General features: G+C 33.0%; 1 non-coding gene across 1 annotated transcript; it reads right to left on the reverse strand.

The window, feature by feature from the left end:
* Positions 1–14,774: 14,774 nt before the first annotated feature.
* On the reverse strand, positions 14,775–14,878 carry LOC123630957. The gene has a single exon (XR_006732883.1). It is a non-coding gene; the product is annotated as a small nucleolar RNA U13 (small nucleolar RNA).
* Between the last annotated feature and the right edge of the window lie 494 nt (positions 14,879–15,372).

Raw genomic sequence — 15,372 nt, forward strand, 5'->3', positions numbered from 1 at the left:
AGGGAGGAGGATGCGGTAGGAGGAACCTCACACTCCAGGACAGCTCTGAGAAAGTCTCAGTCAAGCCATAGGGAACTCTATAGCAAAGATTTGCTCTTAGAAGTGCTCTACGTTGGGTAGACAGGAACCAGGTCTATTGCCCCTTCTCTGCTCACTCCTTCACCCATAACAGCCAGGAGAAAGCTGGACCTAGGCTTGTATACCTCAGTGAAGCAGGGAGGTGCAGCAGGTAGAGGCTGTTAGCTGACTATACCTCCAGCAGCTGATCTGAGTGACAGACCTCCGTGGCTGTCAAAATTGGTGTAATTTATATCTTTATAATTTTTTGTGGACTACTAATTGAATTCAATACATATGAAATAATTGAGTTTCTGGAAAAATAATGAAAATTCTTAAAAAGAAACAAAAGTGCATTCCCTCTTTGTTAAATGAAAAGTAGATGATTCTTTGAGAAAGACTTCTGTCCTGGGGTAATTTTCTATTGAGTAAATATATTTCTATTATAATAATACTTGGTAAGATTTAATGATTAGATGCTTTCTTGGTGATCTAAGAAAACTGATTTAGAAGTAAAAGCGTTTACTGAGCATGAGCTATGGCAATCTTTTTTTACATTTTAAATAAATTATTTCATTTAATCTTCATAATAACCCTGTAACATTTCATTTCAACAAATGAAAACCTGGAATATTTTGGTAGGAACAACATGGATTATTTGAATTACCAGCCCATTCATAGATACCTGTAGAGAATCTCCAAGAAAACTTTGATTGATTGTATATCTTGAAATAACTAAATGTTGTCTTTCATCAGGATAGAATGGAATCCATTCAATCCCACCATAGAATTTGGGAAACAATAAAAACAGTCCTATAATCCAAGTGCAATCCTTGGATAGTGCTATATATAAATACACATGAAAAAATAACCTTGAAAGAATTTCTACAAAAATTACTTTTCATGATGCCTGCTAGTTCATTATCATTACTGTTTAGCAGAATACAAGTACACGTATACCACTGAGAGCCTTAAGAATGCAACTGAGAAACAGATATGGGCGAAATGTCATCAACAGCATGTGAGGAACATGGAGTAAGGACATATGAAATTGAAAGGAGAATTAATAGATGACTTCAGTACAAGGGACAAGGTGATCAAAAAGTACAGAAGAATCACACTAGGATGAAAATTAAAGGATAAAATTACAAAACTGAGAACTAATGAAATAATTAAGAAAAATAATAAAATGATTACAAAATATAAAGTTGACCTACCAAATTACAGATGTAAAATACAGTTGACCCTTGAACAACACGGGTTTGAGCTGGTGCAGGTCCACGTATATGCAGCTTTTTTTCAGTAAAAGTTACACGGATTGTGCCTTTCTCTCCTGACTCCCCTTCCACCTCCTCCACCTATTCTACCTCTGCCACCCCCTATATAGAAAAGCCAACCCCTCCTGCTCCTCCTCCTCCTTAGCCTACTCAGTAAGAAGATGAAGAGGATCAAGACCTTTATGATGGTCTCAATAGTAATATTTTGGACTCATAATTATTGATATTTAACATTAAATATTATCATTTAATAAGATACAGATTTGTTTTTTAGAATTTATTAACCAATTCTAATTTATCAGGACATGCATAATTCATCTGTGTTCCCCCAAAATTAAAGTTTAACATTGGCTAAGGAGATAGATTTAATCACATACATTTACAAATATTGAAATAAATAACACTGTGTTCTTTCTCCAGTTCTAATTCAATTAAAGAGCATATTTTCAAAATGATAGCCTATTCTACAAGTTTTAAATTAAAAAAAATTATGAGGGAATAATGAAAAATAACCTAAGTATTCATATACGTTAATGTATATTAATATATGTTTCTCATATAATTATAACACTGTGGTTTCTTATTTATTTTAGTGGGCATATTTCCAATCTTCTATTCTAAGTACATTGAAAGTAAAAATGATGCCTTTAAAATATTAATTTTCTTAGTGTTGAATGGAGTTGCTTAAAGACAATACAGTATACTTACGAAAAAGGCTAAGCCTATTTGTGTTCAAATCTGACATGACTGTCATTTCTGGAAAAGACACATAAACTTTCGGGGTTCCAATTTATTTACTTGAAAAATGAAGAAGAATATTAAACATATCATAGAGCTGATGTGACAAATAAATTTCAGAATATACAAAAGTACTTACAGGGTTTCATGTATTAAGTGTGTGATAAATTCTGGTTATTTTGTTTATGATTGGACATGCATTCAATGTTGGCTTATGAAGCTATGAAGCAGTTGTTATTAAATGACATAGTATATACTGTAAAGTTATACTTAAACTAGCACTGATTATTTTAAATCATCCCATGCTTAAAAACTCAGTTCAAATCTGGGAAGACTTTATAGGATATATTTTTGTTAAGCCATTACTTTTTGTTACAGACCAGAAAGAAATTCATTCTTCCAGTTCTAGATGAGCCATTGTTGTTTATAAATAGATACTGTGTCAAAATATTTTTTATATTTCATGATGTAACTAGTTTTTATTTTCAGAAAGGAATCACCTCCTATAAGTTAGATGATTTTGAAAAAAATGATGATCAGGAATGTTGGGCTTTTATTTCTATGTTAATAGGTTCCTTAATCTTCCATTGTCTTGTACCCTCATCATCAGATTTATAAATTTACTATATTAAGATTCATATTGTCATCTGCTATTGTTCCCAAACTTTTTTTTTAGCCTGTCAGCAGCATTGCTCTTACACAAATTTTAAAAATTACAATTTATACATTATGTTTTCTATCCCCAACATCACACTGAAAAGATAAAGATTTGCAAGGATTATTAGAATATGAAGATTTTTTATCTAAAGTATAACTTTTATTGTAGATTTTGCTGAGTTATAGAATTCTACTTTGGATGCTATTTTTAGTGGCTGTACACAGAATAAGCTTTACTTATGTAAACTAATTCATTCACCTCAAAGTGATTTTCAGAGATCTGAACCTTATAATCTTTCCCCACAGTAGTGCTTAAAAGATAGAAAAAAAAAGATATAGTATTCATTTGAATAAGGTTTTGTTTGAATTCATTTATATGGTTATTTAATGTCATGAGCTGTATTTCTAACTTCTTTTAATAAGGTAGTAGAAGAATCTCTTAGATATATTAAAAGCAATATAGAACGATATAATCTGAAAAGACCCTTTCCTCCAATCCCTTCCAAATAATACAACTTCATATAAAATAACACTATGAATTTTAAAATATATAAGCCTCAAATATATTTAAATAAGCTTTTATGAAAAGGTAGTGGAGACCAGAGGCCATATGTTTCAATATTGGCTGGGCTTGGGGGTTCACACCTGTAATTCCAGCATTTAGAAGGGCCAAGAAGGGGAGGAAAGCTCGTGACTAGGATCTTAAGACAACTCTATCTCAAAAAGGAAAAAAAAAAAAAAAAAAGCCAGGCTTGGTGGGTGTGTGCCTATAGTCCTAAAGTATTTAGGAGGGCTTGGTGGGGGAATCATTTGAGCCCAGGAGTTGGAAGCTACAGTGAGCTATGATCATGCCACTGCACTCCAGCCTGTACAACAGAGCAAGACTCTGTCTCTAGAAAAAGAAATTCAATACCATGAAACTAGAGAGAGTAATGAGAGACTCTGGGTTTAGGAAAAGACTGAGAATTACAAAGAATTGAGCTACTAACATTGGCCAATTTCCTGTAAAACACAGAAGCAAAGCAACAGAATATTTATGTCATATATATTAAATACATTAAAAATATAAACATAAACTAGATTTATTCAGGAGTCTTTCATGCCGTATTTATACTTAATCTTATTTTGTCATTATCATGATTATTACAATTGAATCCTGATTACTTTTTTAATGAAAATCTTCCTATGGGTTTCTACCTTAATTAATAGGTTTATTCTAATATAATTCTCAGTCTTGATACAATGTTGTTTGTATTATAATTAATAGTTTCATTGAATAAGCTTGTGCTTAGAAATTGAATTTCCTCACCAACCCTGTAATATTTAATTCAATGAGTAAGCTTTCATAGATCTTGATATAAAAAGTAGTACTATGGACAGTCATATTTGCCTAGAGTTAGAGAAAAAAATCTGTATTTACTTCAATTTTAGTAAAAGTAATATTAAATATGAATAAATAATTTAGTGCATAAATCATTGTTTTGAGGCTTATTCCTTACACTTAAGAATTTCTCCCATATTTATCCAGAAGTGTATTCTCTGTATTTGTACAAGAGGAAATAGATACATTTTTTTTTTATAAAGGCAGTTTGTTTCTTATTTGCTTTATGTGTACCAACATGTCTTGGATACTGAACTATCACTAAAGGCTGAACTGTCAAACAGACTCACATAATTTATAGATCTTACCCAATGTGACCTTTACTAATGATTAGAGAATACAAGAAAGGAATGATGTTAACAATACAGCTTCTGTATCTGGGAAGACCCAAACCATCAGAGTCAGCTTCCTTGAAGTTTCCTTTCCTCACTGGGATACATTTTGTTTCCAAAATGACAGACAATCAAGTTCTGTCTGCAGTACAAGGTAGTCTGACGAAGCGCCTTATTTTCAGGACATAGCATATATTTTCTGCTAAAAGAACTCCCTGTTAAAAACTCAGTGTGTCCTTGAGATTGTCTCCCAACTGGAAAATCCTGTCAACATATTTAATTTATAAGAGGAAGGCAGGTGAGGTCAAAACTGCCTAAGGCATTCCTAGGAAAGAAGAACTTACAGACCTACTTTTACCCAGTCTGTTTCACGTGTCTTCGCACATTGGTATCCAGGAATTTCTTCATGCTTTGTAAATGTAAGGTTGTCTACTACTAAGTTGATGTTCCATTCCTTTTCGTTTTGTTTTGTTTTACCAGAACCCTACAGTTGAGTACTATACTTACCTCGATTTCTCATCTATGATAAATAATGGTGCAATTGCAACTCAACATTTTTATGGTAACCTCCTTTACCCTATGTATGTCCATTTGACTAAAGGTCTGCAAATGGTAATGTAGTAGTCTCCCCTTAGCTACGATTTTGCTTTCCACAGTTTCAATTTTCAGTTACTAGAGGTATGGTGACAATAAGATATTTTCAGAGAGAGAGAGAGAGAGAGAAAGAGAGAGAGAGAGAGAGAGTGCCCACATACATATTTACATAACTTTTATTATGGTATTCTGTTATATTGTTCTATTTTATTATTAGCTATTGCTGTTAATCACTAACTATACCTGATTTATAGATTAAAATTTATCATAGAATGTATAGAAAATGTATGTATCCATAGAGTGTATACATAGTATGTATAGGAAAAAACATACTATATTTAGGGTTATTTACTATCGGTGATTTCAGACATCCACTAGCGGTCCTGAAATACACACCCCCTGGATAAGAGGGGATTACTTTATAAGCAGAAGTGGTGGGTAGACATCCAAGAAGTTTCCATAAAAGGGATGACCAAATTCCTTGATATCTACCACTAGGACAAGGGATGTATAAGTTTTAAATTTTGATAAATGTCACCAAATAGTTTTCAAACAATTTTCACCAACTTACATTGATCATACCATGGACAATGTATTAGGACTTGTCTTTCCAGACCCTGACCAAAATAGTCACAACTATTTTCATCTTTACTTACTTGATAGCTAAACATTAGATTTTTATTTTTTTTATTTCTTTATAAATGAATTTGTGGCAGATAGAATAAGTTTCTATGCATAAATAGGAAAAAAATCCAAATTAAGGAAAACTGATACTACATAATGTTGCATATATCTCTCGTTAAGAATAAAACTGAAGTTAAGAAGAAGTTTACTTGGGGCTGATAATGGCAGCACTACAAAGTTGCCTGGGATCCAGGTTCACATTTCTGGATTCAAGCTCATCTTCCCGACAACTGCTGGAGCCTCAACTATCACAAGGAATGAAGAGAAACCTAGTGGCGATACTGAGAGGTGTGTTCTTAAGGAGGCCTCCAGGATGTCTCTGCAACAATTGTACTTAACAATCATTGTGAGACCTCTAGCCATAGCTGCGGTAGAAGGCAACTATAAAGTGGGTTTATTTTATATTATTATTTTACTAAAAAAACGGAAGAATGACGATTGGGAGACAACTAAAATCTCTGAGTTCGAACATCTATTTATGGATTTAAAAACTATTTGTATATAATTTTTATATGTAATTTATATTCATGGTTACAACATATTTTGTGTTTTTCATTATATTGTTTTTTTAAGAGCTCTTTCTGTACTAAGGTATTAAGACCTCTGTCAGATATTTGGATTGAAATTGTATTTTTTCATTATTCTATTAATTTAGTTTTATGGCTCAGTATAGTTTGATATTTTATATGGTTGAACTTTCCATGGTGCTCATTATTTGAAGATCTCAAGGGTGAAAATTTTGTTGAAGATTTCCTAATAAAGAAATAGATATAAACTCTAGCCTATACACATTAGGCTAAACAGTGTTAAAAAAAAAATATTCTGACATTCATTAAAATGGCAAGAGAGACTTTATTCATGACTTTTGCAATAAAGGTATTGCTAGACCAGAAAGAATTTATACTCAACTCTGAATTAAAAAAGGACCATTGAAAATTTAGAGCCAAGAAGCAGGACGAGGGACTCAGTGGATGGAAAATCATGAGGGGACACCAAGGGTAAGGAGATTTTTTTGCTAAACTGACTTAACTGATTCTTGCTGAAGGCTGACCAGAACAGCTGCCAAAGGTGGGAGATAAGGAATTTGATCAGATATTAAGGGTCATCAGCTATCAGGAGTAGTAAACTGACTTAGCTCGATTTTAGATAAGCCCAAAGATGAGGCCTACTCAAAAAGAGGGCTCACAGAAGCCTGACTACAGTTTGGTCAAGGAAAGAATCTTAGTCAACAGATATAAGGTAAAAGGAATCAGGCAATAAGTGTTACTTAATTGCAAATTGCCTCCTATATCATGATTTCCAATGGGAGTAAATTTATGGCAGGCAATTGAATACCACTGGATAATATAATATCAATATGTAAGAATTAGAAAGAAGTGCTGGAAAAGAGAAAGTGGGGCAGAAAAATGAAACTCAAAAGGCAATCTAGAAATTAGCATTTGGGAATATTTATATTATGTAACATCCACACCTCCCAGAAAGCATGTTATTGGTCTCTTTATAAAAATAAAATCAGTGACAGATTGCTAAATGTAAGATAATCATATTCATAAATAATGACCTATAATTTTCAAGGTGCATACAATCTGTAACTGCAACAAAATACTTTTTTTTTTCATGGAGTATTACTCAGCTATAAGAAATAACAGTGATACGACATCTCTTTGGTTCTCCTGGAGAGAATTGGAACCCATTATGTTAAGTGATGTAGCCAAAGAATGGAAAAACAAGCATCACATGTACTCACCAGAAAATTGGTTTCCCTGATCATCACCTAAATAAAATATTTTAACACTGAAAGATTATAACAATTTGAACTATACAGATAGCTCTGCAAATGTATTGAATGTTTTGTGAAACCTTACAAATCTAACAGAAATATGTGGAATTAAGAACAAACAGATTTAGTTTTATTGTTAGCTTAAGTTAATGGTTTATGACTTAGTTTGGAATAACAAAAAGATATTGCATTAGTGAAGAAAAATGACACAAAATATTTCAATAGAAAATTACAAGCAATAATTTAATTATATAATAATATATATATCCGCTTTTCAATATAATTTTGGAGATAGTTATAAATATAGGGAAAGATTCACTAAGAGAAAAATATTAATATTTTAGAGGTAATGGTTAATATAGCAAAAAATATTTAAATGAAATACGTAAAATCTATGATAAAATGGTTATAACATCTGAGAAAACAGATGAGAAAAGTAGCATTCATGGATAATTCAAAAGATGAACATAATAATGTAAGTCATAATATTTTACAGTAGAAAATTTTTATAACAGTAATTTATTTCTAGTTCTGTTATTCTTAATGAAAATATAAAGGCATTATATCTAAAAACCAGTCTCACTGCCATTATGTGTAAAAGAATAAAGGCCTGTAAAAACACAATGCTGTAATATAATGTGGCTATCTTTTTAATTCCAGTTGAACAAAATGAAACACTCATTACATTGCATAAATTAATTGGTAACCCTCATAATCCACAGAATTCCAATGAAATCACAAATGAATTTTGTGGAATTAACAGTTCCAGACCATCTTGTAATTGTGTCAGCCACACTGTTTCTCACATAAAAATGTCATAGAAAATAAATGATGTTAATATGTATCCTATGAACAACAGTTTCATAGTCCACATGGTGACTTAAACCACTAATAGCTAATCAAACATGATATAATAATCATGCCAATGAAATATAACTCATTATGAGAAAAAATTGCTATACATTAATAAAGTACAATTCAAAATAGAAGACAAGTAACAGGTTCCAAAGTAGTTATTTAAAAGAGATTCTACTGTTCTCTTAAAACATTATGGACAATAATCATATTTAGAGAGTTATATGGACAAATATTCACAATTTCAGATCAATAAACAGTTTAATACAAAGTTCCATTGTATTAATAAAAGGTTGTATATGACTTCTACCTTATCTAATTTTGGCTTTGTTATGAGTATGTGTATGTGTTCCTTTTCAGTTACCTAGCATAAGCTGTTTATATTTTCAAAAAGTTTGACAAGATTAAGTATTTTTAACATATGTCTCTGTTTTAGTAGTTTACATACATGTTCCATGAGTACTTAGCAAATATTTATTATAATCAAATTCTATCTAAAAATTCAAAAAGATTAAAAAATAAAAATGGATTTTCCAAGTATTAAAATGTTTTTACCTAATACATTTTTATAATACAAAAACTTAAGAAATCCTAAAATAGCACATACACACACACATACACACAATTCTCCCTCCTTGTCACATATCTGTGACAGACTTGTTCCAGGACCACCACAGATACCAAAATTGCAGGTACTCAGGTCCCTTATGTAAAATGACATAGTATTTGCCTAAAATCTATGCACGTTCTCCCATGTACTTTAAATCATGTCTAGATTGTTTATAATATCTAATACAATGTAAATGCTATGTAGATAGTTTTATATAGTATTTATATTAATAGCATTATTTTTATTTGCATTTTTGTTATTATATTGTCATTTTTTATTTTATTATTTTTTGGATATATATCCAGTAGTGTGATTGCTGGGTCATGTGGTTAGTTATATTTTTAGTTTTTTGAGGAACCTCCATACTATTCTCCATAATGCTTGCACTAAAATTTACACTCCCACCAACAGTGTACAAAGGTTTCCCTTTCTCCACATTATCGCCAGCATTCCTTATTGCCTGTCTTTTTGATAAAGCTATTTTAATTGGGGTGATATGATATCTCACTGTGGTTTTGATTTACATTTCTCCGATGACTAGTGATGTTGATCCATGGTTGGCTAAATCCATGAATGCAGAACACACAGATAGGAAGAGCTGACTCTATACATACACACACAGGCATGCAACTTATTTTCAAGGTATGCTGATACAGTTGGATGTAAATAGATTGGCATATTGGCAAGTAAATATGTCTTTCTCACTGTTTTTCAATTTTAAAATATTAAGGGGATACAAATGTCTTTAATTACATGGATCAATTTTTCAGTGCTTGGGTCATGGCTGTAAGTGTGCTGATCACCCAAATAGTGTTCATTGTACCCATTAGGTAGGTTTTTGCCCATCTTCTCCTCCCTCGCCTCCCCCTACTTAATGTCCACTGAGTTTTACTTCCCTCTGTGCATATGTGTGCTCATCAGTTAGTTCCAATTTAATATTTAGCAAGTGCATGTGGTGGTTTTTTTTTCCATTCTTTAGATAATTCACTTAAGATAATGGTCTCCAGTTCCGTAAAAATTGTTGCAAAAGGCATTAGTTCATCATTTTTATAGCTGAGTAGTACTCCATGGTATAAATGTACCACATTTTGTTAATTCATTCCTGTATTGATGGACACTTGGGTTGATTACACATCTTTGCAATTGTGAATTGTACTGTAATAAACATTCAAGTGTAGGTATCTTTTTGATAAAATGACTTCTTTTCCTTTGGGTAGAAGGAAAATCTCATTGGATTTTCTTCTTGTGGTCACTGTCCTGAATATTCTTGGCCAATTACTTTTTAATAAGGTTCTAGCATGTTTCATCAGAGTTTAATCTATATCAGCAAAGAGGGCAAAAAGACTTTTTTGATGCCTAGCAAATTCTGATTAATTGATAGTATCTGCTGTGGTTATGTTTCGAAGGCTATTGGTATAGTAAGTTTAAAAAGAAAGATCACTAAGTGTAAGAAGCCTTTATTATAAACTGTATTCATTCCTCTACTCAGTACAACTGACAACATGGAGTTGAAATGTCATCTCAGTAAACTAACTAGATTATTCATGGCCACACACCAAGAAAAAATTATACTTCCCATCTTCTGCACACCCATACCATTTTACCCACATTGTAGATGAACAGGTGGTGGTGTTCTGAGGTTTGGAAATACATTAATATTTTCTATGTGGAAGCAACCCAAAAGCAACTATTAGAGATATAATTCAGACTTAAGGCCAAATATATGATCCATGTGTTGAGTAAAGTTGGCATGATATATATTTCCTATTCTAATGGACTGTATAATTTAATTCATCAGAAAAGATCTCAGCTCTGCCAAGGAAAGCTCTTTCATTTAACCTTATCACATGTTTTGGAATGAGCTTTCTTTGTTTTCTGAATGAGTTCAGTTTTATTTCTCTTGAGTGCAGCCAAATTTGGGAGAATGGCAGAGATGTAGATGGAAGAAAGAAGAATGCAGCCACAAGCCTCTACAAAATAGTTATCAATTCACTGAAGGGCTATTGAGTTCTAGATACTATTGGAAAAGAACTTTGTAATTTCATATAAAATGAAAACTGGCACAGAGTTCTAATAACATAAAATATATCAAGAATATATTTCATTAGTGTCTTTGACTATAAAAGTTTATACATTATTTTTTATGCATCCACCTACTTATTTATTTATTCAGCATATTCTGAGTTCTTTTTGCATGCCAAGAACTGTTAGAAAATTTTCCATGGAGGCCATTTGATTTACTTTGCTAGGTTGTTATGAGGAGTATGCTAAGTGTGGACTTATATTTTTCAAGTGTAGCATCAGATTCAAAGAATGAAAGGTTCAAAGCATTAGCTGGCATCAGTGAATATATACTGTTCAGAAGGTAAATAGCAAAATACTATCTGCATCCTTCATCATATGGCTTTCACCCTTGTGTAGATCTGTGTGTATCCAAATCTCTCTTTTTATAAGGACACCAATCATTGATTTTTAGGGCCCTCCATAATTCAATATGACCTCATATTAACTTTGTTACATTTTATAAAACTCTATTTCCAAGTAAGTTCACCACACAGCTACCAGGAGCTAAATAGTGGATATATCTTTTTGGGGGGATGAGGGTGGGCACACAATTCAGCACACAAGACAGATCATAATAATTTTCATAAAATTTCTTGACCAAAAAAATCTGTATTTTATATATATAGGTGAAGAATACAAATTTATACTACTTATGCAGTAAAAGAACAGCCAATGTGAGTGATTAGCGTAAAAATAGCCTTAAACTAGTTGAATTCCCAGAGCTTCTAAAAAGGGAAATAAACGCCTTTTTTTTTTTTCTAGGGGCATTCATAAAACACACTATGGGACTATTATTTAATATGAGAAAAACAAAAAATAAACAAAACACAAATCTCTATTAATAATCATATCATGAGATGAAGTACTATTAGGAAGAAACAACTGACACAATGAACAGAGTACAAGAGGAATTTGTCTAGATTCAGCCTATCTCTGCAGATCCCAAAGGTTCATTTGCTTGAAGACCCAGGTGGCCACCTATAGCAAGTACACTGGGTTATCTACTAACTGGCTCCAATTACCTTTGATCCTGGTCTAGGGTTCCTTCAAACGACATCAACATGCCCTGTTTTAATTTGCTCCTCAAATTCCCATAGCCATTTCTGTAGGAATATGCCCTATGTGATCATCCCTTAACTAAGCTAGTTTTCCATTTCCTTTCTGCCTGACCATACGGCCAAGCAATGGGGCACTCACTGCCCATGAGTCAGTAAAAACTAAATCATAGGGGCAAGCAGCATGCAATTTTAGCACATCAAACTAATCTGTTTTTACTTTCATCTGTCAGAGTGGTGGCCTTCCAAACAAGATGCTATCTGTTCACCTTGGAATTGCCATCCCCAAACCAAGCAGCCCTTCTGTCATCAATGAAGAGATATATATATAGGGCACAACCTAAATGTTAATAGAATCAGGCAGATCCTCAGGTTGTTCCAAAGTTGGTCCTAGGGGAAAAGAGACTACCTGCTTGTGAATACATTGATCACCTTTTTGCAATTCCTTGCTATTATGTTCCTGCGCAAACCATTTCCATCTTATTTTATTAATAGAATACTTCTGTTTACTCTTCTTCATGTTGCTCTGTTTCTCTGACATCACCCAAGATACTATTTATATATATATTTTTTTTCCAGTTTAAACATTTTTTTTATGTCATTTGCTCATCAGGGAAGTTTGAATTAATGTCTGATAGCAGACTGGTAATTGCTACTCAAGTGAAATTGTCTAATCCAAAATCCCAGCCTTCAATTCTGCATGGTGTTCACAAGATTTTGCTGTAAGCCCCTGTCTGTCTAAGAACTCCAGGACCCCTTTTAAGTAGTTTTACTCATAGAATTTAGCAATTATTTTCAGATGTGAAATATGTGCCCCCCCAAATCCAGATAAATCCACCAGATGCTGGTATGCTAACATGTTTTATCTAATAGGCATTTTTAAATTATAAGCCTGTGTGGGCTCAGGCAATCATATTGGTCCCCATTCAAAATGTCCAATTATGTCTATTACATGTCTTCTGTTTTACAATACTAGGTATGGAAAGTGTTCTCTGTCATGCATAATATCCTTTCCCATAATACATGCAGATGGAAAGACACAAGCATTTCACATAAAGGCTGTTTAAACATATCAATTTTATCCACTTTTCGCCTTAATACTATCAACTCTTGCATGCTTAGATCTTCCCAACCTAACCTAGGCCCCATTACGACTTTATCAACAAGTTTGGGAACCACTGTGCATAAGATTCCCAATGAGGAGTCCCAGAAACATTTCTTTTCTGCATACTGACTGACCATTGTACTCACTCAAGTGTATATGCCTTTGAGTACCTGGCTGGGCACTGAAGTGAGGGACATTGACCTTTTCACCAATCCTTGTGTTGATTAGATTGTGGGATCATTATCTCAGGTTGTCTGAGGATAGCTTTTGCATGTCATCTTTCCCTTCTTGTTTTTTAGATTTCCATAAAATCGAGTTGAACAAACCATATTTTTTTAGGCTTTTGAAAGATAGAGACCAACAGAGGCTCCTATCAGTCCACTCAACTCCTCAGAATATTGCATTAGGATCTTTGTTTTGACCCCATCAATGTCTGCTATATGCATCTTAATTCTTAATATTCCTTTAATAATTTCAACCCTGTTGGGAGGAGTCTCTTGACTCTCTCCTTTCTTTTTCCCCATTATATTTCCCAGTCTTTTGTGAATTATTTTAACCTTTTCTATCTGTTATTTCACCATAACATTTCCCTTTGAAGAGGATCTGAGGCGAGAGTCTGTACCATGGGCTTACCAGAATCCAACTTGAACCAGGGTCAGCATCTGTCCCTTCCCTCTCACTTACTTTCCTTTTAAATATTATTACAGATCTCAATGACCAAGAGGTTGCACGTTTCTTTGTTGTTGTTGTTCATTTGGCATTTTCTTATACATCCAGTAAACCAACTCCCTAGAAGTTAGATGCATCATTTCTAAATTACATGAATATTATTATTATTATTATTATTATTTTACCTCCAGTAATTGATCACAGTTGCCTTTCCACCATAGATGCCCCTGGGGCCTCCCAGGAATCAAAGACATTCTGTCTCCCAAACTTTCAACCTTTTTTTCCTCAGACTACATTTCAATGAGTTGGGATCAGTAGATATTTAAGTTCCTTGTGTTTTGTGTAGTACTTAGCAGAGTCTGTATTTTAAACAGATAGCAATGACAGTGGGGTTGGAAGATGGAGAAAATGGTAAATTTTTTTTAAGGCAAGATAGTGAACTAATCTGATTTTCATTTATAAATGACTCTACAGAGAATCTGAATTTGGAGTTTGAAAATAGAAGTAAAGTTGAACTTGGAATGCCTATGAGAAATACACATAGAAATGTAGAGTTAATAGAATTTTCTGGATTTCAGAAGATAAATCAGTATTAGAGCTAATATTGGAGAGTCACAAGAAAATAGTTCACGAAATAGAATTTAAGAGGGATAAAAGAAAAGGCCTGAAGATAGAACTCTTAAAATTGCTGATATTTGAGGGCCGGAAGGAAGATGAGGAAACAGAGAACCAGAATAGAATATGACAAAGAAAAATAAAAAAATAAAACAACAGTACTTTCAGGAATGAATTAGTCATACATAGATAGTGTCAGAAAAAATAAGGACAGAAGAGGGCATTAGAACTTGTATAAGGCCTTTTTATTTAATCTGTTAATAAACAAGCACATATGTTACCACACCATATCTTTTTTTCATGTCAGACAGGTAACGTGGATGTATACTAATAAGGTTTGAGGGAGGCTCATCTCACACATGAGTATGAAAACCCAATTATCAAGCCTATGAATTACAAAAGGATCTAGTTGTAATAACAGTATTTCTTTATTAGTTTTCTTTATAATGCTATACATTTTATTTGCAAATAAAAACACTATTCTGAGAAAAGGCCCTGTATTACTATGTTAGAGATGCCATTACAAAGTACCATATATTCAGTGGCTTTAACAACAGAAGTTACCGTCTCAGATCTGGAGACTGAAAGTCTGAAATCTAAGTGTCATCAGGGTTAGTTCATTTGGCGTGCAGGGAGGAAGAATTTGTTCTGTGCCTTTCTTCCAGCCTCTGGTGGTTTTCTGGCAATATTTATCTTTTTTGACTTGTAGATGAAGTCTCTGACTTCATCTTCATATGGTATTATCCTGGTGTGCATATTTGTGTCCAAATTTCCCTTTTTATTAAGGGTACCAGTCGTAGTACTGTAGGGTCCACCCAAATTACCTCATCTTAATTTATCACATCTGTAGTACCAAATTTCTAAATAAGGGGATATACAGGGGATTGTGATTTCAGCAT

The sequence above is a fragment of the Lemur catta genome, chromosome 1 (genome assembly GCF_020740605.2).
Source record: "Lemur catta isolate mLemCat1 chromosome 1, mLemCat1.pri, whole genome shotgun sequence".
In the NCBI taxonomy this organism is placed as follows: Eukaryota; Metazoa; Chordata; class Mammalia; order Primates; family Lemuridae; genus Lemur; species Lemur catta.